This window comes from Macrotis lagotis, chromosome 1, assembly GCF_037893015.1.
Source record: "Macrotis lagotis isolate mMagLag1 chromosome 1, bilby.v1.9.chrom.fasta, whole genome shotgun sequence".
Lineage (NCBI taxonomy): Eukaryota > Metazoa > Chordata > Mammalia > Peramelemorphia > Peramelidae > Macrotis > Macrotis lagotis.
The window spans coordinates 600,950,046-600,975,327 of NC_133658.1; the positions used below are offsets into that span (position 1 = coordinate 600,950,046).

The window sequence follows — 25,282 nt, forward strand, 5'->3', positions numbered from 1 at the left end:
CATATACAGGATAAAGTGGGGATAATCAACAAAGGGAGTGCAGTAGCATTAAGGGTTATAGAAAAGACTTTTTGTAGAAGATGGGACTTGAAAACCAAATAAGCCTAGAGACAAATATTAGGAAGGAGAAAAAATTCCAGGCATTGGGGATTACTAGTTAAAATAGAACAGGGAGATGGAGTGTTTTGTTGAGGGGAACAGCAAGGAGACCACAGAGTATGTGGATATGGATCACAGAACATGTAGGGGTAAGCTGTAAGAATACTGTAAAGGAAAAAGTGGGTCAAGTTATAAAAGTTTTTGAATATTAAACAATTTTATATTTGATCCTAGAGGTAATATGGGGTCACTAAACTTTAATGAATGGTGGCAAGGGTGACTTGGTCAGACATATGGTTTAGGAAAATCTATTTGACAGATAAGAGGAGGATTGGGTAGATTAGGGAGAGACCTGATGCAGGAAGACTAACCAGCAGACTATTTCAGTAGTTCAGGTATGAGAGGATGAGTAGCAGGTGAGAAAATCAATCAATCTCCAAGCATTTATGAAGTAATTTCTATGTTAGGAATTGGTATACTAAGAATAGAAAGAAAAATGTGAAATAGTCCCTGTCTCTGAGGATCTTCCAGTCTAGTCAGGGGAGAAATTTTATATACAAAGTCAGGCATAGACAGATATAGATATAGACATAGACAAAGATAGATATAGGTATAGGCAGACATAGACACAGACATACACACTATATGTATATATGCATGTTTATATGCATATGTACAAATGTGTATATTTATATGTAAATATATGTGTGTATATGCCTTTATCTACATACAATATATGCATATATATACATAGGTATATAGAATAGATTCAAGGTGATTTACTGGAGGAGGAGGCATAAGCAATTGGGGGGGGATTAGGAAAGATGGCAAATTCATCCTTGGTTTTAAAGATATAATGCAAAAAGTTATCTTGAGTGGAAATGGAGTAATCTTTATCTATTAAAGATATTTTTGTCTTCACTATATCCTAGCCAAAGAGGGGAGCATGCTGTGCTTAGCATCAAGAAGACTTCATTCAAATTTTGCCTTGCACATTAGTTGTGTGACTCTGGGCACATCTTCTCTCAGGTTAAGTTTCTTCATCTGTAAATTGGGAATATTACAGGATTGATGTGAGGAGCAAATGAGATAATAACAAAGAAAATCTTAAACTTCTATATAAATGTTATATCATGCTATGTCATAATCAAATCATCATCATCATCATCATCATCATCATCATTATCATCATCTTTCTTTTTCTCCAGTCTACCCTTCTTGTTATTTCTCAGAAGCAAACTCCCTTTGATTTTTATCTGTTGATAAGTAGAGATTGAGTTTATGGTCAAAGATCTAAGAAGCAAGATATTATTACCACACCTCCCTAGGTACCTGCTCAGTTGCTTCTTCCAACCAAGAATTCCATATCAGGCAGAGTTTAGACAAAATGTTTTCAAGGGGGCCAGCATGATTTTCTTAAACATTAATCTCAAACTATATATGTAAATATATGAAATATTTAATTAATGTGTAATTAAGGAGTATGTATCAACAGCTCTTTGGGCAGTAGGTGTTATAGGATCAGACCTGGAATCAGGAAGACATCTTCCTGAGTTCAAATCTGGTCTCAGACATTTCCTAATTGTATGACTCTGGGCAAGTCAATTAACCTTGTTTATCTCATTTTCCTCCTCTGTGAAATGGACTGGAGAAGGAAATAACAAAGCACTTTAATAGCTTTGCCAAGAAAACACCAAATGAAATCATGAACATGACTGAAAAACAATAACAAAACAACTCACATCTACATACATTCATAATCCTGCCTGGTTTTTTTTCGTTTGTTTGTTTTTAGTGGCTAGTCAGCTAGAATAGGGCTTACTCCTTTTTCTTAAACAAGGTCTTTTGTGCTTGTTTTCAGTAATGTTTATTTAACAAATGAACTTCATCCCACACTGATTGATATGCAGAAATTTCTCTTGAATTTTTTTCTATTTGATTATTTCACATATTTAGGCAGTATCAGGGCTACAGCTTGTGAAAAACTAAGGACAACATAGAGATACCTGATAAGCTTGAGCTGGTTGAAGAACATCACAAGCAGGAAGAGTTGGATAAAGTAGAAATGTCAACTACATGACCTGAAGCATTTCTGAGTGTGATAGAAACCAGGTTAAAATGTAATTGGGAAATATTTAACAAAACATTAAAGATAAGCTAGAACATAGATAATATTAATTTGTAATTTTCTAAATCATATGTAGCTCACAGGAATCTTTATGTATGGTTGAATTTCTTTTTGAGTTTGAAATCATAGATATAAAGGATATTATGGGAGGAATGTATAAGATGAAAGATGGACTGGTCATGTAAAAGGGATGAGAGATTACCAATGGATAGCTTATAGACCCCAGTAGTCTCCATGTATTGTCAAGAGAATTCAAGGAGACCCTCTAAACTGTTTAGTGGAACTCCTGTAGTATTTTTTGGGGGGGCTGATTATTTTTGCAAGGCAGTGGGGTTAAATGATTTGCCCAAGATCACACAGCTAGGTAATTATTAAGTATCTGAGGTCACATTTGAACTCAGTTCCTCCTGACTCCAGGGCTGGTGATCTTTCCACTGTGCCATCTAACTGCCACTCCTGTGGCAGTTTTATGAAAAGAAATGAGAAGAGTCACATGAGCTAGGCACGTATGTGTCATTGAAAGAAATATTATACATAATGATCAAATAACAGATTCACTGAGTATTACATTATAAATGATTAAAAAGTCAAATAAGAGGGAGGTAATTTTTTAAAAATCTTGTTATAAACTCTCATTGATCAATGCATGTATTTAGATACTTTTAAACTTTTAGCTTGCACTATCTTTTTGGGGGGATGGACTAAAATTAAAAGATACCCATTAAATGACTCATGGAAATATGTTTTGCATGAATGCTCATGTATATTAAATTGATTGCCTTCTCACTGAGGAGAAGAAGGGAGTGAGAGAGAGTTTGGAATGCAAAAAATGAATGTTAAAAATTGTTTTTATGTGTAATTAGGAAAAATATTTGAAAAAATACTTCTTAGGCTATTTTTATTTCACTTACAATCATGGACTACCAGTGGCTTCAGAACCATCCCAAACCATTCCATCCCAAGTCACCCTGTCCTCTAACTTCTCAAGTCATTCAATTTGCATACCTTTAGTGGCTACTCATTGCTGTGGGGAAACAAAAGAAATATAAAGCATATTCCTTGATTTGAAGGAGTTACAGACTAATTGAGAGATGCAAAAGGATTAGCAAAACCTACAAAACAACATTTAATATAAGCAAAATCCTAATTATTCAGATTTTCAGTAATATAGTAGTTTAAAGGAGAGGGAAAACGATATCAATTTTACTTGGATGTGAAGGACATAGATTTAGGCAGTTCAAATAATTTTTATACTAAAGAAAAATATCCTTCAAAAATGTATCTATGAGAAAAATGATAAATAGGAAGCATCTTCACTGGTCTAGAAGGGGATTCAGGGCAGAAGGAAGAAGAAAAAAAGGAGAAGCAGGAAGAAAAAAATGATAATCTGATTTTCTAGGGAAAACAGAATTTCTCTTAGCAAATTGTACAATATGCTCTGGAGCTTTAAACTCTGCTAGAGCAGCTCCTGGAGGGTCTAAGATGCGTCTTTATTAATAACATCAGGCTGCTTTCCCCAGGCTGGCCAAGGCTGGCAGGGCTGTGTGGGGTGGGAGGCAGGCAGGAGTCATGCTGTTCTGTGCTTGGCTCATCAATAATTAACTAGGCCCTATTGTTATACTCTACCTAAATCTCCAAAGGTTTCTTTGCCATTTGGGAATGATTTTAAAAAGCAGAGAGGTCCAGTCCCAGAGTTTCTTGTTTGTTCTGCATAGCAAAGAAGATCTCTTGTCACTGCTTCTCATGTAGAAGCAATGATGGATAACTTCTGACCCTGAAATGAGTTAGATACAACTTATTTCAAACAGGCAGGATGTATATGAAACAAATCTATATGACCTTTCATTCTTTTGGAAGAAGATATCAAAATTCCACAATTCTAGATTGGAGAAATACCAAAAAATAACAAGCTCTTTCTTTTTCAAAGAAGCAACCAATATCTAAATTTTTAATCATCACATCTTACCGAGTCACTATTGTGCGAGGTGCCCTGGGACAAAAGAGAAATCTATAACATAGGCCCTTTGTTATCAGAAAATGCATGCTACATGCACATTAAAATATCAGTCTATAGTAGCATAATGGAATGAGGAGGGATTGAAAGAAACATTTAAAGGCACTTTCTATATGCCAGTCATTGCCCAAAACTCTGGGAAATAAGTAAAGGCAATCATTGCCTTCAAAAAATACACATCCTAATGGGAGAAGAGAATACACGAAAAAGGAATAGACAAACAGGGGACAGGGGAGACAAAAGTACAGGGGCATGATTTTGAAGTCCATAAATTTAGGAACAGGGATGGGAGGGTTTTGTGGAAGGATAATTTATTGTGAGAAGGTAAGAGGAGTGGTGAGATACTCCAGGAGGAAATAGCAGATCAGACATGATTTTTGAAGTTCACAAGGGCAGGAACAGGGCCAGGAAAGGTATGAGGGCAGGTATGGGATTCTTTTCAAGCTGGGAACTCCAGAAGAAAATCACCAATGAAAGAAGAGAATCAGGACTTACAGTGGTTTATTTCATGGTGAGCAGTTTTCAGGGATAGCAGACTATTTCAGGGTGAGAAGGCCCTAGGCACTGAGGGAAGGACTGGAAGGGGAGTGAAAGCCAAACTTTTCATTTTTCCAAAGCATTTTCACAGATATCCTTTAATTTACTCTTCACAAAAATCCTGTGAGGTAGGCAGGATTACTCCTGCAAACTCTCTTTTATAGGTAAAGAAACTGAGGCTCAGAAGCAGCAAGCAAATAACTTGGAAGAAGCAATATTTATATCACATAGCTAAATGGTAGGCTGGGACTCAAACCCAGATCTTTTGTCCCTATATACAGAATTCTGTAAATAAGTTGATCCAATAGAACAAATTATTTTTGAACAACTATTGCCTGACCAGTGCTGTTCTAGTTGTTGTAAGAAGCAGAACAGAAGAAGACACAATCTCTGTTTTCAAATCTGTTTATGATTTCCTTGGGGAGACAAGACCAATGTACAGGAAACAGTTAAGCAGCAGTACAAGAAGGCCTATGATTAAGTGCCAAGATGATTGGTAGACAAGAGAACAAGAGCAGACAGTATATAATTCAGTGCTAGATAGTGTGGTGAGACTGTAATTGCGATAGTAGGTCACAGAAGGGGGAGATCATCATCATTATAATCATCAGCAGCAGTTCAATCATTAGTAACTGCTGTAAGGCTGGCGCTGTCCTAGGTACTGGACAAACTCCTTTTGTGGAATACACTCCGTGGCTGACCTCTAATGCAGACAATAATGATTTGGACAGAGGCAGCCAAGGCAGACAAATCCATAAGCTAGAGATACGTTGTGTTTATACAAAGTATAAACAGAGGACAAAGTGCACTGAGCAGCCTGGAGAATAAAAGAGTTACCACCAGTCTTTCTATTAAGGGAAACTTCCCAGAAGAGGTAGAGTAGTCAACCTCATCACAAAAACTTCTTAATAATAGTATCTAATTCATTTTCTCTGGAGAACTCAAAAAGTGATGATGGGAAAAATATCCTTCAATATTAAAAATTCCACATTAATCTAGTGTCTTGAAATGAAAAGATTTAGAATTTGAAGGAAATTTGGGGATAATTTAGTCCAATCCTCTCATTTAACAGTGAAGGAAACTGATGGCAGTCTTTTTCATAATCAGGGCTCAGTTGGTGATGGAATTGGTCATACTGAAGATGACTAGGACCCTGGGGAACTGAGGAAAGTTGGAGAAGATACCAGCAACAGGTGGTAAGAATAAAGTTTTAGAGCTAGAAGTAAACTTCAAGGACTCCTTTATCTTAATTTGAGAGCCAAGAAACTGAAATCCAGAGAAGTTGGAATGTGAACTGGGGTCCTCTGACTCATTCATCACTCTTTCCACATTGTTTCCTGAAATTTATAAAAGTAGGAAAGAGGGCAGTTAGCATTCACAGAAGACAATAGTTCAATGTTCCAGTAAGAAAAAAGAACATGATATGTTGGAGTTTGTCAAAAGATAGAGGGTAAAAAATGAAGAGGTTTGGAGGTGACAGGGAACCAGGTATGGATACTGAAATTCAGGGAAAATTCTAGTCTCTAGAGAGGACTGGATAGGGGAGAATAAGATAGGACTCTATTCTTAGAAGAACCAAGAGATCAGAAATCAAAACTGTGAAATCACCACCGGAAATGGTATGTAAGGAGAGATATGATAATAAGACAAAATGTCAGAAGTGTCATTACTGGAAGCAAGGTAAAAGATCAGAGTGGGATAAGAAGAAATTTTTTATTGCATTTGGTGTCAGGTGACTTGGATCTAAATCTCTCTCCCCCACCCCCACTCCCGGGTGTGAATTTGGGCAAGTAATTTTTATCAAGTTGAACTCAAATACCTTATCTGTAAAATGAAAGTATTGGACTCAGTGAATGCAGTCCTGGATCCTATGATTCTATGTAAATCAGAAGGACTGATAAGCTAGGATTCCTTAACTCTTTCTTGAACAAAGAAATACTTGGTCAAAGAACAGGTAAAGCAGGTCCAGATGAAAAGACTGAAGAAGTATCAAGTCAAGCAAATCTTTAGTCCAACCCAGTCAAGTCTTAATTAATAGGGGATATAGAAGACAACATGCTAGTCCTTATACCAGTGTAGTAGGCAAATACTGTTTGTTCTGGGCTTCTGCAGCAATCAAGGATGATAGGTTCAGACTATACCTTTGATTTAGTACTTTTATAATGTTGGGCAAGTCACTTAATCTCTCTAGTCCTCAATTCACTCACATAATGAGGATATTGGATTAGATTGCCTCTCAGGTCCCTTTTACTTCTCTATTAAATGATTGCTTTTAAAAAAATTGATGGCAGTATTTCAGTTAGATTGGTTTCCTTTTATACTTTATGTATTTTATTTTATATTATACATTTAAAACATTATCCTTAAAAGGTATTTATAGGTTCTTACCAAGAGTTCCATGATATAGAAAAGGGTCAAGAACCTTTGTGGTAGATTTAAGATCCTGTGATATTCTGTCTTAAGTTTTCCCTAGTACTTGTATCCCTCTGAGGTGCCTTGCACAAGAATTTCATGGGAAATATGATAGCAATAAATCTCCTAGTCAGGTCATGAGGCTACTACTGGTATCTTTTAATTCAAACCTCCTGAGGGGTATAATTCCTTAGCACTAGAGAAATATGAGTCACTTGGGACATGAGAGACATGTTCCACTAGTGGTCTCCCCTTCATCCAGGCTGTCCAGGACCTATTATACCCCTGAGAACAGGAATAGCTCTCCCTTAGAGATTGTGTTAAGAGGGTTGATGACCAGGGTTTCTTCTACCATCTCTGAGGGAATTGTTGAATACCTGAATTGCCCTTTGTATCCTTGGGATAAATTTATGCGCCTACTAACTGTGTCTTCTGGAGAAACCTTGAACTTATTAATGCTGTACAATTAAGCTAAGGTTGAATATAGGGACAAAGTTTTCTGGGTGTCCTAGGGATTTAAAACTCTAGTGCCATGGTTGTCTAAAATTGCTCTGTGATAATATCACTCTTAGAAACAAAAAAAAAAGGAAAAGAAGAATCCCTGTCTTTAAACTTTTTGAGGTTAGAAACTATTACCTATAGTATATAGGCATATAGAATAACGAGTATTTGTTAACACCTCCCTATATGTCCAGCACTGGCTTCAGTGCTATTTAGGAGAATATATAGTTCTTGCTTTCAAAGTGTTTACCTTTTTTTTAGGTTTTTGCAAGGCAAATGGGGTTAAGTGGCTTTCCCAAGGCCACACAGCTAGGTAATTATTAAGTGTCAGATCGTATTTGAACTCAGGTACTCCTGACTCCAGGGCTGGTGCTCTATCCACTGCACCACCTAGCCGCCCCTTAAAGTGTTTACATTCTTCAGGTAGGTTGTGATCTTGTTTGGACTGTCACTTTGAGAGGCAAACCTCTTAGTTGGAACTAATAAAGAGGTAAACTAGTAAACATGTATTAAAAAAATTAAATTTTAAAATAAATTTGGATTGATATCTTTTGCTTTTAGATGACCTAGATTTAGTTTATTTTTAAATTAGTAAGTTTTTTTTAAATAAGCAAAACCAAGCCCCTACTTTAGCCATGCCTGAAATCAATATATTTTACTTCATCATAGATTCATCACCTCTCTGTCAGGATATAAATGGTACATTTCTTCATTGTTTTTGATTCTTGGCTTATCATTGAGTTGATCAACATTCTGAAATTGTTAAAGTTGTTTTTCTTTTTAATGTTATTGTATAAATTCATCTCTGTGGTGAACTTTTCTCCTACTTTTGCTTATTTCACTTTGCATCAGTTAATTAAAAATTTTGTTTCCTCTGAAATTAATTGTTTACTTCATCATCTCCTGTGGCATAATAAATAATGCATCCATATGCCATTATATCTTTAGCCATTTTCCAGTATGATGATACCACTTTAATTTCCAGGTTTTGATTGCTGAAGTAAGAACTACTAATTGTTATACATATAGATCCTTTCTCTCTTATTTCTTTGAGTTATAGTCCTAGTGGTATAGCTGGGTCAAAGGTAATGCATAATTTGGAACCTTCTGGATATGACTCCATATTAGTCTATGTCTGGGGAACTACAGATTCCAAATGAGTGGTACTTGATTAAATGCAATTTGATGAGATCACCCAGCAACTTCTCAGGGTTGGTTTTGAAAAGAGGAAAAGTACTTGGATACTAATTTATGGATTATAAATTGAAGGATTCTGATTCATCTTTCTCTGAAGTAACTCATTTATTTCTTAATCTTCTGATTCACATTCATTTGAATATATTTAACACTTACTATTTGTCTAGCTTCCACTCAAATCATTTTCCATTCTTATCTTAGCACAAAATGACTTAGGTACCCAAATTGTAGAGACAATGCATTCTCAAACAAAAAAGAGATCACTGGCTAGTGAAAGCTTCATGGAGATGAACTTTGAGTATTTTTCCAGGTGTTGGCGGGGAAGGTAGGAATATTCTAGATGACATAGAGCTGAGAGGTAGTAATATTCTTGGATGTCTTTCTTTTGGATATAATGTGAAGGTAAAATGTAAAATATGTACTTACAAATTTATTTTCTATAAAAGTAGTTTAGCTATTCCCAGGGACAGCTGTGATCCAAGAGGCATGTGGGAATAAAGTTCCAGAGTTTGACCTTTGGTAGATAATTCTTGGTGTTACTTTAAAAGAAAGTCTAAGGCAGCTTGTCCACAGAGAAACACATGACTTTAAATCATGAGATCCTTAAATATTGGTAAGTTCCAGTGGTTACCATAGGAAACAGAGTAAACGAATTATAAAACTGTATGAGATTATAGAAACCAACTAATCCAATCTCCTTATTTTATAAATCAAGAAACTAAAGGTCAGGTTAAACAACTTGTCCAAGAAGAAACAATTACTTGGTAGCTCCTCAGAAATACAACCCAGGTCTTGACTCCTACTTGCATGTTCTTTCAACTAAACTTGATGAGTTATCAAATTCCCTATATATGAGACTGAGAATTCAACAAACATTACTATGTTCTAGGCACCATGCTTATCACTGGGGAAAAACAATTTTTTAAACAAATGTTGGACCCTAATAGGGAAGGTATAACAATTCTACTTCTTTAGAACTTTACTTTTCTAAGGAAAATTAGAGGGTAGAATATAATTGAAGAGAATGAACCTAAAGGATATGGGGATAATTGGATCTTGTCTCTTAATTGAAGAGGTCCAAAATCACATCACTATGTTTGAAATAAAAAGCCCTGAAAAAAAAGCAGTATTAAAGTATTAACTTTAATTTAAGTGTTTCATTATACTTTGACTCACTTTAACCACAAGGTGCTAATCACCTTGTCTAATGAGAGCATCATAAATTGTGAGGACCTGAGACAGTGTCTCTGCTACTTACAATCATTTGTAAGGTTCTCAGGTGAGACCTCCAGAGCCTCCCAGTACTTAGAGATCTTTAACTGCCCTGGGTGGGGATGGGGCGGTGGTAAAGTGTGAAACAAAATAGGCCTGGGGGAGGGCACAAATAGTTCAAGAAATGAAATGGCTTTGAATGATACTTTGGCTTGTAAGGAGGATTGTGTGTACTTGAAAGATACTTGAAAAGGGGGTAAGGTAAAAAATGATTATAATTATAATTTGATGCAATTTGAGTCAATGCTGCTTATTAAGCAATCAAGTAAACAATCTGTGATGATATCCCGATAACAATAGGAGCTTATCAAGCAATCAAATAATTAAACTGTGATTGATGATACCTGATTAATAATATTAGAGAACCAAGGGAAGAGGCACAAAGATTTATAATTTTAGAGGGAAAGAAGGGAGAATGTGAATTCTGAGGAAATTCTATTCAATAGATTCAGCTCAGTGAGGGAATAAAATACATTCCCACTTGGGTTTAAAAATCTAACTTAATCTACAGGGAAGGGGGGGACTGGGAATAGGAAAGATAAGGTAGAAGGGACTGATAAAAGGGAAGGGAAGGTATAAGTGAAAATAAACTTTTAGAAAGTTAAATTTCTAAAAGTAAAGCTAAAGGGGAAAGGTAGTAAAATTTTGATGAGGAGGAATAAGAGAAAAGTAAAGAGATAATAATGGAGAAAGATAACATGAAGGGAAATACAGAATTGGTAATCTTAACTAAAGGGGAATGGGATGAACTATTCCATAAAACAGAAGCAGATGAAAGAATGGATTAAAAACAAGAATCCTATAATATGCTGTTTACAAGGAACATATTTGAAGCAGAGAGATACACACAGAGTGAAGGTAAAAGGTTGGAGCAAAATATATTATGCCTCAGCAGAATTAAAAAAAAATCTGGGGTAGCAATCCCAATCACAGACAAAGTAAAAACAAAAATCAATCTCATTAAAAGGGATAAGGAAGGAAACCACATCTTAAAAGGCACCATAGGTAATGAAGTTATATCATTACTAAACATGCATACACCTAGTTGTATAGCATCCAGATTCCTAGAGGAAAAGCTGAGTGAATTAGAAGAAGACATAGACAGCAAAACTTTAATAATGGGAGACCTCAATCTTCATCTCTAGATAAATCTAAAAAAAACAAGACAGAAGTTAAGAAGATGAATGAAATCCTAGAAAGGTTAGATATGATAGACCTCTGGAGAAAAGAATATATTTTTTTTCTCATCAGTACATGGCACCTTCACCAAAAATTGACCATGTACTAGGGCACAGAAATCTTAAAATCAAATGCAGAAAGGCAAAAATAATCAATATACTCTTCTCAGACCATGATGCAGTAAAAATTACATGCAATAAAGGGTCAGGGAAAGATAAATCAAGAATTTATTGGAAATTAAATAACTACCTTAAATAATGGGTGGATCAAGTAGCAAGTAATAGAAATTATAATTATATCCAAGAAAATGATAATGATGAGACATCATACCAAAATTTATGGGATGCAGCCAAGGCAGTTTTGAGTGGAAACTTTATATCTCTAAATGCCTATATGAATAAAATAGAAAAGGGAGAAATCAATGAATTGGGTGTGCAACTAAAAAAAAAGTTAGAAAAAGAACAAATTAAACAACCCCAATTAAATAGCAAATTAGAAATTCTGAAAATCAAGGAAGAAATTAATAAAATGGAAAGCAAGAAAACCATTGATCTCAGAAATAAAACTAAGTTCATTTTATGAAAAAGTCAATAAAACAGACATTTAATAATAAATACAGACTGTTTAATCTGATTTTATAAAAAGAAAGAATATAACCAAATTACTAGTATCAAAGATGAAAAGGGTGAACTAACCACCAATGAGGAGGAAATTAAAGAAATAATTCAGAGCTACTTAGCTGAATTATATGCTAATAAATTGGACAGCTTGAGTGAAATAGATGAATATTTACAAAAACACAAACTGCCCAGAATAACAGAAGAGGAAATAAATTACTTAAATAACTTCATATAAGAAAAAGGAAATTGAAGGAACCATCAATAAACAAATAGCCATCAATAACAAAAAGTCTCCAGGTCCAAATGGATTTACAAGTGAATTCTACCAAATATTTAAGAAACAATTAATTCCTATTCTACATAAACTATTTCAGAAGATAGGAGAGGAAGGAGTTCTGCAAAACTTTTTTTATGACACCAACATGGTCAACCAGGAAGAACCAAAAACAAAGAAAATTATAGAACAATCTCCCGGGGGTGGCTAGGTGCACAATGGTTAGAGCACCAGCACTGGAGTCAGGAATACCTGAGTTCAAATCCGGTCTCAGACACTTAATACTTACCTAGCTGTGTGGCCTTGGGCAAGCCACTTAACCCCATTTGCCTTGCAAAAACCTAAAAAAAAATTTAAAAATGGGACAATCTCCTTAATGAATATTGATGCAAAAATCTTAAATAAAATTTTAGCAATGAGACTACAGCAAGTTATTACCATGATCATGTTGGATTTATACCAGGCAGGGATGGTTCAACATAAAACACTCAGCATAATTAAACATATAAATAGGAAAACCAACAGAAATCATATGATTATCTCTAGAGATGGTGAAAAAGCCTTTGATAAAATACAATATCATTCCTATTAAAAACACTAGAAAGTTTAGGAATAAATGGAGTATTACTTAAAATAATAAGTAGTATCTATCTAAAACCATCAACAAATGTTATATTTAGAATAAATTCAGTATTTCCAATAAATTCAGGGGTGAAACAAGGATGCCCATTGTCACTGTAACTATTAATATAGTATTGGAAATGCTAGTAGTAACAATAAGACAAGAGAAAGAAATTGAAGGAATCAGAATTGGAAATGAGAAAGAAAAACTTTCACTCTTTGGAGATATGATGGTATACTTAGAGAACCTGAGAAAATCATCTTAAAAAACCCTTGAAACAATTAACAAATCAGCAAAGTAGCAGGATTTAAAATAAATACACATAAATCATCATCATTTCTATATATGAACAACAAAGCCCAAGAATGAGAGATAGAGAAATTCCATTTTAAAATAACTGTAGACAACATTATTATTGGTAATCTACCTCCCAAGACAAACCCAGAAACTATATGCGTACAATTATAAAGCTCTCCTCACCCAAATAAAATCAGATCTAAGTAATTGGGAAAATGTCAAATGCTCCTGGATAGGTCCAGCTAATATAATAAAAATGACAATTCTACCCAAATTAAATTACTTATTCAATGCCATACCAATCAAACAACCAAATAACTACTTTACTGAGCTAGGAAAAATGGTAACAAAATTTATCTGGAGCAACAAAAGGGCAAGAATAGCAAGGGAACTGATGGAAAAAATGTAAAGGAATGTGGCCTAGCTCTACCAGATCTAAAACTATAAAATAAAGCAGGAGTTATCAGAACTGCCTGTACTGGCTTTGGAAGGATTTGCATGATCTGATGCAGAGCAAGATGAGCAGAACCAGAAGAACGTTGTATACCCTAGCAGCAATATGGGGATGATGATCAATCTTAATGGACTTACTCATTCCATCAGTGCAACAATCAGACACAATTTTGGTGTATTTATGATGAAGAATACCATCTATATCCAGAGAAAGAATTGTGGAGTTTGAACAAAGACTAAAGACTATTACCTTTAATTAAAAAAAAAAACCCATTAACTTCAGCCTTTGGAATAAGAACTCACTTTTTATCAAAAATTGTTTGGAAAACTGTAAAATAGCATGGCAAAATCTAGGCACAGCTCCACATCTCACACCCTCTACCAAAATAAGATCAAAATGGGTACAAGATTTAGATATAAAGAATGGTACCATAAATAAATAGATCAAAATATATTCTAACTATCTGATCTATGGAAAAGGTATAAATTTATGACCAAACAAGAATTAGAGCATATAATAAACTGCAAAATGAATGATTTTGACTATATTAAATTAAAAAGTGTTTGCACTAATAAAATCATTGCTGCTGGGGTGGCTAGGTGGTGCAGTGGATAGAGCACTGGCCTTGGAGTCAGGAGTACCTGAGTTCAAATTCGACCTCAGACACTTAATAATTACCTAGCTATGTGGCCTTGGGCAACCCCATTGCCTTGAAAAAGAAATCAATGCTGCCAAAATTAGAAAAAAAAAAGCAGAAAGCTGGGAAACCATCGTCACAACCAGGAATACTGATAAAAGGTCTAATTTCTAAAATATACAGAAAGTTGCATCAAATGTATAAGGTCACAAGTCATTCCCCAACTGATAAATGGTCAAAGGATATGAACAGATAGTTTTCAAATGAAGAAATTAAAGTTACATATAATCATACAAAAATATTCCAAACCACTATTGATTAGAGAAATGCAAATTAAAACAACAATGAGGTATCATCTTACACCTATTAGATTAGCCCAGATGAGAAAAAGGAAAGTTCATCAAAGTTGGAGAGATTGTGGGATGACTGGGACATTGATGCATTGCTGGTGGAGTTGTGAATGGACCCAGCCTTTCTGGAGAGCAATATGGAACTATGCCTGAAGAGCAATAAAACTTTTCATACCCTTTGACCCAGCAGTTCCAATTCTATGACTATATTCAGAAGAAATTGTAAAACAATGGGAAAAATCCTACATGTTCCAAAATATTCATAGCAGCTCTTTTGTAGTGGCAAAGAACTGGAAATTGAAGGGATGCCCATCAATTTGGGAATAGCTGAACAAGTTATGGTACATGAATACTATAGAATATTATTGTTCTATAAGGGTCTGATGCTGAGCGAAGGGAATAGAGACAAGAGAACAACAGTATGAGATTAACAACTTGATGGAGGCAACTCCTCTCGACAGTCCAGAAAGCTAGGACAACCATATTAGACTGGTAATGGTCTATATTATCCCCAACCAGAGGAAGAAAAATAAAACAACACAAAACACACAGGAAAAAAATAACACCTCATCTGAATCTGATGAACACTTTATAAAAATTATCTTTTATGTATCCTTTCCCTTAATCCCAATTCCTCATGCCCAAAATTACTGATTTGTAATTATTTTTAACAAAATATGTATGTAAAATGCTAACCTGACCATTCCCTCCTTAGGGAAGGGGAGTTGCGAAGGAAGATGGAGGAAAATTTTGAAACATGGAAATGTATATGTCCATTGTACATTTAAAAAAATTTTTTAAAATTAAAAAATTTAAAAAAGATTATGTTTTAGGGATATCAATTTGGCAACCATATAAAAGAGGAACTGGAGTAGGGAGGTCAGTTATGAAAATTATTTGCTAACCATTGAGCTAGACTGGAAATGGACAAGGAATCCATGACTAATTTAGCAATATATATAGAGTATGATATATTTGAGTAGTTGCTGTGTGACTAGTCCTATGCCAGGTGTTCTGAGAAATACAAAGGAAATGTGAAACATCATTTATGACCAAAACAAATCTGGACCAAATAATAAAACAGTATATGACGAGGTATTCAGTCTTTTATCCTTAGGATAGATTTTTCCTGGCTTTGAATCTCCTGGACCCCTGAGCAATTAATTAGTTCTTTGCTGTGGAGATGTTGCCTGCTAAGAGAACTGTCACCTGCCAGAAGCTGTCATGTTCCCTATAGCCTACTGCACCAAATCTGTACTCCCTGCCTGGAATTCAATAACAATAAATATGATTAAGCACTTTGTACCCTGCTATTTCTTTTGTTCTTGAAATTATTTCCATACAAAAAATGGAACACCAAAGGGATAGCAGTTCCTGCCACAAGATCTTCATAGACAGTCAGGAGAAGAGAGTATATAAGAGCATGCAGGATATTACTGCATATGGCCTGAACAAAGCCATAGCTGGGGCTTTATTCAAAAGTATTTTTTACTTGCTACTTTCAGAAATTCATTTCTTGGAAAAGAGGGATCTTCTCCTATTAAAAGACCAATTGTCTTGGAATAGATAAAACATTAAACTACATTAAATAGGATTGATACCTCAATGATACCTCAATATTAAATAGGTATTGGTACCTCAATACCCCAGTTATTTATTTGTAAGAAATGAGCTCTTTCCAAGATGAGAACTACTCTATGCATACATACAATAAGTGTCTTTTTATAGGGATAAGGGTAGAATATGAACTAAAGTCTTGGTAATGATATTTAGGAAGAGGATTCTTGGAAAGAAGAGGAAGAGGAAGAAGAACTCTGGGCTGCCAGAAACAATTTGTAGCTTTGTGTCCATGAACCAAGAGGGTGAAGAGATAGTACTATTGAAAGTACTATTGAAAGGGGAATTGGGAAGTGGCAAAAAGCAATTTCATAATTTTTTGAATCATCACCATCATCATCAACACAAACAATAAATGGAATTTATAATGATTTAAGATTTGCAAAGCATTAAATATGCATACATATTTATAGATGTTTATAAGTATATATGCACACAGATGTGCACTTGTATATACATATATATGAAATAAGCAATTTTATAAATAAATTATCCTAATGCCCCCATTAAGTAACTCTTATTATTTCCATTTTTAGTTGAGGACAATGAGGTTCAGAGTGGTTAAACTATTTGCCAGAATCATATAGCTAGTAAATGGCTAAGGAAGGGTTGGAACTCAGATTTTTACTACAAAAAATATAATTGGAGACTTTGGAGAGAAAAATATCAATTGAGATATGAAGTTGCACATTACAAACCATATTGGAAAGGATTTAGAAGAGAGTGACAGCAGAAGACATGGAGGCAGAGTTCAAATGACTTTTTTTGGTAGGACAATGGGTTAAGTGACTTACCCAAGGTCACACAGCTTCAACTGTAGAGAAGTCTGATGGGAAACTAAGGAAGGTAATATGTCTAGTGAAGTTATTTTTGGGGTGATAGGGTAATATTTGAAGGTATTTGCATATTTGTAGGTAGCAGAGAATCAGATGCTGAAGATTAGAGAGAATGGAGATGACATAGTGGGGACAATCTTTTAGAAAAGACAGGAAGCAATGGGATCAAGATATAGTCTAAAAGTGTGTTGACTTTGTTGAAGAGAATGGTGACCAATGTATCATAGACTGGAGTAAAAGAGAAAACAGTGAGGAATGAATTCAAAGAAGCATAAGATAAGAAGAAAAGAAGGGAATCATGATAAAGAATTTCAATTTTCCTCCTAAGGATGGGAAAGGGACAATTAAGTCTTCTGTGTTCCATGTGCTTCATTTGAGACAAAAACAATCCTAGGAGGAAGTGGTCCCCATTTTAAAATTTGAGGGTACCGAAGCAGACAAAAGTTAAGTGACTTCACTCTAGGCCCAGTATTCTATGTTGAGGTGTGGTCCTCAGCTGAGGAGTTGGAGAGGTACTATGGGAAGCATGAGATGAGAAGTAGGAGCAGTAGCTTTGGTGAGTAAGGAAAAGAATAAATTAGAATTGAAAGAATTGCTTTGTTGTAGTGAGAGCCCAGTTGAAACTATCTAATGCAGATTATGGCCAGATTAAATTTAAGACAATATTAACAGGCACTTGTGAACAACTTAGTAGAAGAATGGATTTTCATCTAATATATGTCAGGCTCACTGGTTATTTAGATGTTGAAGAAAGTCAGGGAAGGAAAAGAGATAGCCAAATGTGTGTATTCTCTTGAGACATATCAGCTGGCATGCTCCATGATTCCTCATGTTCTCTAATGATGGTGTCCATTAGTGCTGCTGTTAGAGCCGCTTAGTAAGCACAATCTGTTCTCAAGGTTGAGAGGGGGAGGGAGATAGTGAGGAAGAGAGAAAGAGTAGCAGAGATACAGTTAAAAGTTTTTAATATTTACTATCACCAGCCTTTAGGAAACATCATTCACATGAATAAACACAGGTTTCATTAATATATAAATCTATAAGTAATCTACCAAATGCTAGGACCTGGTTGAAAACTTGGAACTGTGGATAGGGAATGGGGAGGAGAGGAGGATAGAGTATTAACATCAAGTAAATTCACCCAAATATTCAATAGTTTACAATCAACCCCATAGTATTATTAATAATAGAATCATGAAGAAATGCTAAATACCAGGCAGAGTTCTTCCAGTTTGGGTGTCACAGTAATGTCAACCAGCTAGAGCAGGAGACATTTATATAGTGCTTTACAATTTCTAAAATGCCTTCCCACAATGACCTTAGGAGATAGGTAGTAAAGAGATTTCTCTCCCCATTTTACAGATGAAGAATTAATCACTTGCTTGAGATTATAAGATCATAGATTTAAAGTTTATGTTCACCTTAGACAGGAATGTGCTAGAGCAGCTCCAATTGCCTTTTTGAAAGCCAGCTGTTTCATTTTTAGTGTGATCACACCTAAGCAATCAGCAATCACCACAAACTAAGACTTGATTTATTCTTTTGTTGATTGTCTGTACTTAAGAAAGTCTTTAAAATGCAGATTATTAACTTTTAAGTATGTGTGCATACATTTTTTCTTCAATCTTGTTATTAGATATTTGCTATTATACCTCTGTTTTGTTCTATAAAAATTACTTGAGCTCATCAGGAGTTTAGTAATAATAATAGTTATAGTAATAACAACTAACATTTGATAGCATCTACTACATGTCATACTATGCTAAGTGTTTTATAAATACTATCTCATTTGCTCTCACAGCAACCCTGGGAACTATGACTGTTATATTTTACAGTTGAGAAACAACAGCAGGTGAAGCAAACAGAGTTGTGATGAATGAAATGTATGAGAGACATAATTCCCAAATAATTAATAATTGATTTATTAATTATGGCTAGTAAAATGAAGTCAGTGGCACTTTCAGAAGTCAAAATCTCACCTTGGGGGTCACTGAATGTTTATATACCCTTGGAAGAGTGAGTGTTCTCAACAGGAAGAAATTAACTCTGATTGGTTAAAAATTAAGGAGAGAATGTATATTATAATAAGAGGTAGATTTATTCTAATGAGTGTTTGTGAATATGACTTCGATTATGCCACTTCTTGATCAGAGATTCATCCCTACGAAGACTGCTCTTGTCAATCTAGTTGAAAGAATCTATTTTCCACCCTGTCTTTCCTGAGTAGAACAATAGTTACGGAATGAATTCAACCTAGTTAAGATGGTCTTTATCCTCTAATCATAACTAAGCTATACCAATTGGGTGGGGTTCCACTCAAGATTGAACTCAATCTCCTTATTAATCCTGTCTTTCAGAGGATACCTCGTAACTAAATGAGGAAATAGGTTAAAAAATTCTGGATCCCTCCATAACAACAATTGGTTATTAATATTTATTTTTATCAAAGGTTAAGTGATGTCACATTGTAAGTTTCTGAGGCTGGATTTGAACTCAGATGTTCCTGATTCCAGGCCCAACACTCTAACCATTGCATCACCTAGCTGTTTCAAACAGTTATTAGTATTACTACTAGTAGATAGCAGTAAACAGATAGTAAACAAATCCACTGACTTCTAGTCTAATGTGTACTATACTATACCACATTTCCCTTAACTTAATTCTACTTCTTCCTAATGTTCTCTGGGAAAAAAAATCTACACACATTTACATATATATACATATAAAATATATATTTACATATATTTATAAATATATATTTATAGTGATTCTCAGTCTTCTTTTTCCATGATTTTTTTTGATATTTCAGAAGAATGTTAGAACTATCTCATATAAAGAGGTAATTTTGCTATAATGGAAAGACTTACCATGAAATATGAGTTCAAATTTGCTGCCAAAATGTGTAAGTTGTATGCCATGGATGAAACCTTCATATTATAGATCAGAGTTAACTTATCCAAGGTCATATAGCTTGAATATTTTCATTAGGTCAAGGAATTTCAGTTCAAGAACATAGATTGCTGTATTTTGGATGTTTAAGATCAAGGATTTTTTACCACTTCTGTCTCTTGGGAGAGATAGGTTGGATAAATAAGTCATGGGAAGTAAATAAATTAAGGAATTGGAGATGGGGAAGAATGCCTACTATGTGCCAGATACTATGCTAAGACTCTATAAATACCTTGGGAGAAAGGTCCTGTTTTTATTCCAATTTTGCAATTAAAGCAAATTGGAATTAAATAACTTACCCTGGGTCACATAGCTATTAATTATCTGAGCTTGGATTTGAATTTAGATCTTCTTAACTCCAAGCCCATTTTATCTACTATATCACTTAGTTGCCAGTAAGTTGCAGAGGAGAGAAAGATTGTGAGTCAACTCCATTATTGGAGTGAACGTTTGTTTAGGAGGATAGGAAACTTGTTATGGTGTCCTTAGATCAAGGATGGAAATATATTATTTTTTTTTTGGTGAGTCCCTATTCAGATGTCATATGTTGAGTCCCTTTCTGGACTCCCTCAATCTTCCCCAGGCGGGTGTTGAAGGGGGGGCGGGAGACTTAAGGAAAACAAGTTCTGCCTTTGTACACCAAGGTCTCCATGTATTCCAAGTACGCCATTTAATTATCAAAATTCAAGGGCTTAAATATCCTCTCCAGTACCTAATCCACTCCCACTCCCATGATACTTTGTAAAACAATGCTCTGGTGCTCAAAGGTACCAGGTAAAGAAGATTCACAGTATTCCCACACACAATAGTCCCTTACACTTTTTAAAATTTTTTAAATTTATTTTTATTCTGGGGGTGGCTAGGTGGCATAATGGATAGAGCACTGGCCCTAGAGTCAGGAGTACTTGAGTTCAAATTTGCCCTCAGACACTTAATAATTACCTAGCTGTGTGGGCTTGGGCAAGCCACTTAACCCCATTGCCTTGCATGAAAACTAAAAAAATATTATTTTTATTCTGAACATAGTATCAAACAAAATGGATTTATTTATATGCATTATATAACCAAAGGGATGGGGGATAGAAAAGAAAATATTGTGTACAAAATTGCAGATATCTCTCAGGTATATTTTGCTTTTCTTTTTAAAAGATGTAATACTTTTAACCTGGAATTTTCTTTTTTAGGAATCCCATCCTACTCACTCTACCCCAAACTTTCCTTCTAACTATCCAATCACTAATAAAAATCTCAGACATTTGATTTATATTTCCATTTATAGATAGTTAACAATTTGTCCTTATTGAATACCATGTTATTATTAGTTTTTGATTTTGATTTTATATTTCTCCTGGTTCTTAAATGCCAAGTTTTCTATTATCTTAAGGTCTTTTTGCATCAAAATTTGGAAAGTGATAATTGGTTCAGCATTCATTTTTTTCATTCAAGATTGTAATTAATTTTCTGGGTATGGAATTTTTGGCCACAACCCCAGTTCTTTTGCTCTTTGATATCAAATAAACATCAAACACTTTTAAAATAGCTGCTGCTAGGTTTTGTGCAATCCTTATTGTGACTCTGCCATATTTGAATTGATTTTTTGATTGTTCTTAATATTTTCTCCCTAACCTGGGAGTTTGGGAATTTAGCTATAATATTCCTGACAGTTTTCCTCATAAAATCCCTTTCAGGTGATGTTTGGTGATTTTTTTCTATTTCTACTTTCCCTTTTTGTAATACCACTTCAGTACAATAATCTTTACTTTTTTCTTGTAATGGTAAATCAAGACTTTTTTTATCAGAGTTTTTAGGTGTTCCAATTATTCTTATTCTGTTTCTGTTCTTCATATCTATTAATTTTCTTGTGAGACGTTTCACATCTTTTTTTCATTATTTATATTTTGTTTTTAATTAATTCTTGGTCTCTTATAGTGTCACTGATTTCCCCTTGTCCAATTCCAATTTTAAAAGAATAATTTTCTTCCTTAAGATTCTGGATCTCCTTTTTAAGTTGTTTTACTTTCTTATCATAATCTTTTTTCTTGGATTGTTCTTGTTTTCTTTTTTTAAGTTTTTTTTTTTCTCAGTCTCTCTTATTTGACTTTTAAAGGTTTTATTTGAGTTTCTCTGTGAATTCCTTTTGAGCAGGTAGCCATTTGATATTTCTCTTTCGATTAGGAAAGGCTTTTGTTTTGCTATTGTATCTTCCTTTTCCATCTTCTCTATTCCCATAGTAACTGTCTATGGTTGCCTTTTGTCCTCTTTTACTTGCTCATTAAAAAAAAGACAGCTTATTCTTATGTTCAGCTCTAGTCCTGCAGTGTTGGGAATGGTGCCTCTAATCTCAGGAGCTTTGTTTTGGACTCAACTTCCTCCAAGCCTCCTCTCCAGAATCAAAACCAAGAATCAATTCTCCTGTCCTTGTAACACTGCTTCTGCGTTCACTGGGCATGTACTGATTCCTTCTTGCCCAGTTTTAAGCTAGTTGGCATTAATATTTTCTGGATCTTCTAGGATATGGCAGAAATAAAGAGTACCTGGAATATAGAACTACACTAATTAAGATTATGGATATAGAACTGGAAGTGACCTTAAGTGCAACATCATCATTTTATAGATGAGGAAACAGAGACATTCACAGGAATTAAATAACTTTCCCAAAGTGACAGATAATAAATGTCTGAGGTAGGTTTTGGACATATCTTTTGATCTCTAAGTTGAGGGTTTTATCCACTGCACCATGCTGCCTCTCTTAATTAAAACCACATCTTTGCTAAAGTAGTGTTCTTGAATTTTTTGGGTCATGAAATTTTTGAAGTCTGGTGAAGTTTATGGACCTTTCTTTCTTTCTTTCTTTCTTTCTCTCTTTCTTTCTTTCCTTTCTTTTGCAAGGCAGTGGAGTTAAATGACTTCCCCAAGGCCACATAGCTAGGCAATTATTAAGTGTCTGAGGCTGAATTTGAACTCAGGTACTCCTGACTCCAAGGCCAGTGCTCTATCCACTGTGCCACCTAGCTGCCCCTTATGGACCCATTCTTAATGTTTTTAAATGCAAAAAATATATAGAATTACAAAGGAAACCAACTTTACTGAAATAAAGATATCAAAATAATAAAAAACCCCAACTAAATAAGCTCCTGAATTGCAGACTAAGAACCCTTGTTCCAGAGAGGAGAGGGAGAGGGAGAGGGGAGGGAGAAAAAAAAGGAGGGAATGCTATTTAATGAGAACTATCAGGTGCATGTACCACAGGGAAGACTTTTAGCTCAGTAATCATCATATAAACCCAGTTTAAGTTGAGAACTTTCAAGCACATGACCTTTCAAGGGAAATTCCTAGGTCAGTAAAAATATAAAAACATGAAAAAATGAGTTCTGAATCCTGAAGGTAGGATTCTTAACAGCCATAAATGTCTGAGGCATAGAAAGGAATATGGAAATTGACTAGTAATTGATACTTGTTCTAGACTCAGAAAGCTGTAATTTAAAAACAAATCAATAGATTTCTGTAATACCCTTAAGAGTACTAATTTTCTGAATATCTCCATATTAATTCTAAGTTTAACACACAGTACTAGACATTATGGCAGCCTTCATATTGTCTCCTTATCAACAGGGTGTCCCAGGATGCTTCCACCAGGTGGTAAATGCTTCCTTGCCTGATTGGGTGGCAGAGTATAAAGCTTAGGGATGATGTGGGAAAAGAGAAACTCATTTCAAGTTTTGCTTCCTTGTTCTGATGTATAGATGTTCCCAATCTCTAGGACTATATCAAATCCCTGATGGTAATACAATTAGCAGACTGCCAATAAGAGCCTTGTATTAGATATGTCCTCCTTCAGAAGGTTTATAAGAGTTAGGCAGAAATAAATGCCTTGGTTGAGTTCTAAGTAATTTATCCATCCCAAAGAACCTGCTATGCAGCAGAGTATAAGAGAATGAGTTGGAAATATTCAGTCCTTCTCAGATCCATCCTTTTGATTATGGAAAGTAAATACCATACCTGCTACCTTCCATGTATTGTCAGCTCTAATGATTCAGAGATAGTGTCACTTTTCTAAAGAAGGAGTTGGTTGTGAATCTAAGGGTTCTTGCCCTATTTATGATAGAGTGCTATCACTTTAAGCTTTTAAATACCATTTTTCTCTGAAGTCTTTTTTCATGACTGAAGCAATGCAAAGGAGAAGGGTGGGGCTTGTGAGTTATACTCTCACTCCCACTTCCAATAACCTGGAGACAGATTGAGATTTGGTAACATTCTATGAACATTGTTCTTCTGACTCTTGGGCAAGCATAGTTTTTTGGTGGTTTTTTTTTTTTTTTGCAAGGCAAATGGGGTTAAGTGGCTTGCCTAGGTAAGTGTCTGAGACCAGATTTGAACCCAGGTACTCCTGACTCCAGGGCCGGTGCTTTATCCACTATGCTACCTAGCCGCCCCTGCAAGCAAGGTTTGTTACTGGGTCATATTGGAAGCCTTTTGCACTTGCCTCTCAGATCTTGTTCTCTATTGACTTGTTCTTCAAAAACGAAGGCTTACCTCTGTTCCAAAATAAGACATAGAATTTTAGAGAACATAGGTTCAAATCTTGACTTTGATATTGATTAATGGTATGACCCTGATAATGATATTTAAACTTTATGGACTTCAGTTTCTTTATATTTGAAATGTGGGTGTCAGGGATTTTGTTTTTTCTTTTTTTGTTTTTAGCATTGGTTTATAAAAAAGTACAGTCCCTGGTCCATTCTTTGAGAATTATGGCTTCGGACAAATAATATATTTATTATTAGTTGTACTAATAACCATAAATAAAAATAATATTACTATTTAGACAAATAAAATAATAGTTGTCCCACTGCTGTCAACTTTATTTGCCTGTGACTTTAGAATAATACTTGGAATATATATAATAATATATAATAATAATACTTGGAATAATACTTTAGATAATACTAGGAAACTGATGTTTTGTTGTTTGCCCTTCATTCTCCAAGAAGCCTATGGTATCATGGAGGTGATATCATGACATGCACATGAATTGAATTTGAGTGAGTGAGCACTGTGTTAGGTCACCACCCTTATTTTCTACTTTGGAATCGTCTGAGTCCTGTGACCAGATATGGATCTGGATGATTGGAGATGGTTCTGCATGCAAGGAATCAGGGTTAAGTGATTTGCCTAAGCTCACATAAATAGTGTCAGCTGTCTGAGGCTAAATTTGAACTCAGGTCCTCCTGATTCCAGTGCTGGTGCTCTATTCACTATACCACCTGACCCCTAAAATTTGGAAATT

General features: G+C 34.9%; 1 long non-coding RNA gene across 1 annotated transcript in view; it reads left to right on the forward strand.

The window, feature by feature from the left end:
- Positions 1-25,282, forward strand: part of LOC141507366 (uncharacterized) — a 479,100-nt gene that overhangs the window by 244,532 nt on the left and 209,286 nt on the right. Inside the window, exon 3 of the long non-coding RNA XR_012474124.1 lies at positions 5,886-5,974. This is a non-coding gene — a long non-coding RNA (uncharacterized LOC141507366). The remainder of the gene's footprint in view (positions 1-5,885; positions 5,975-25,282) is intronic.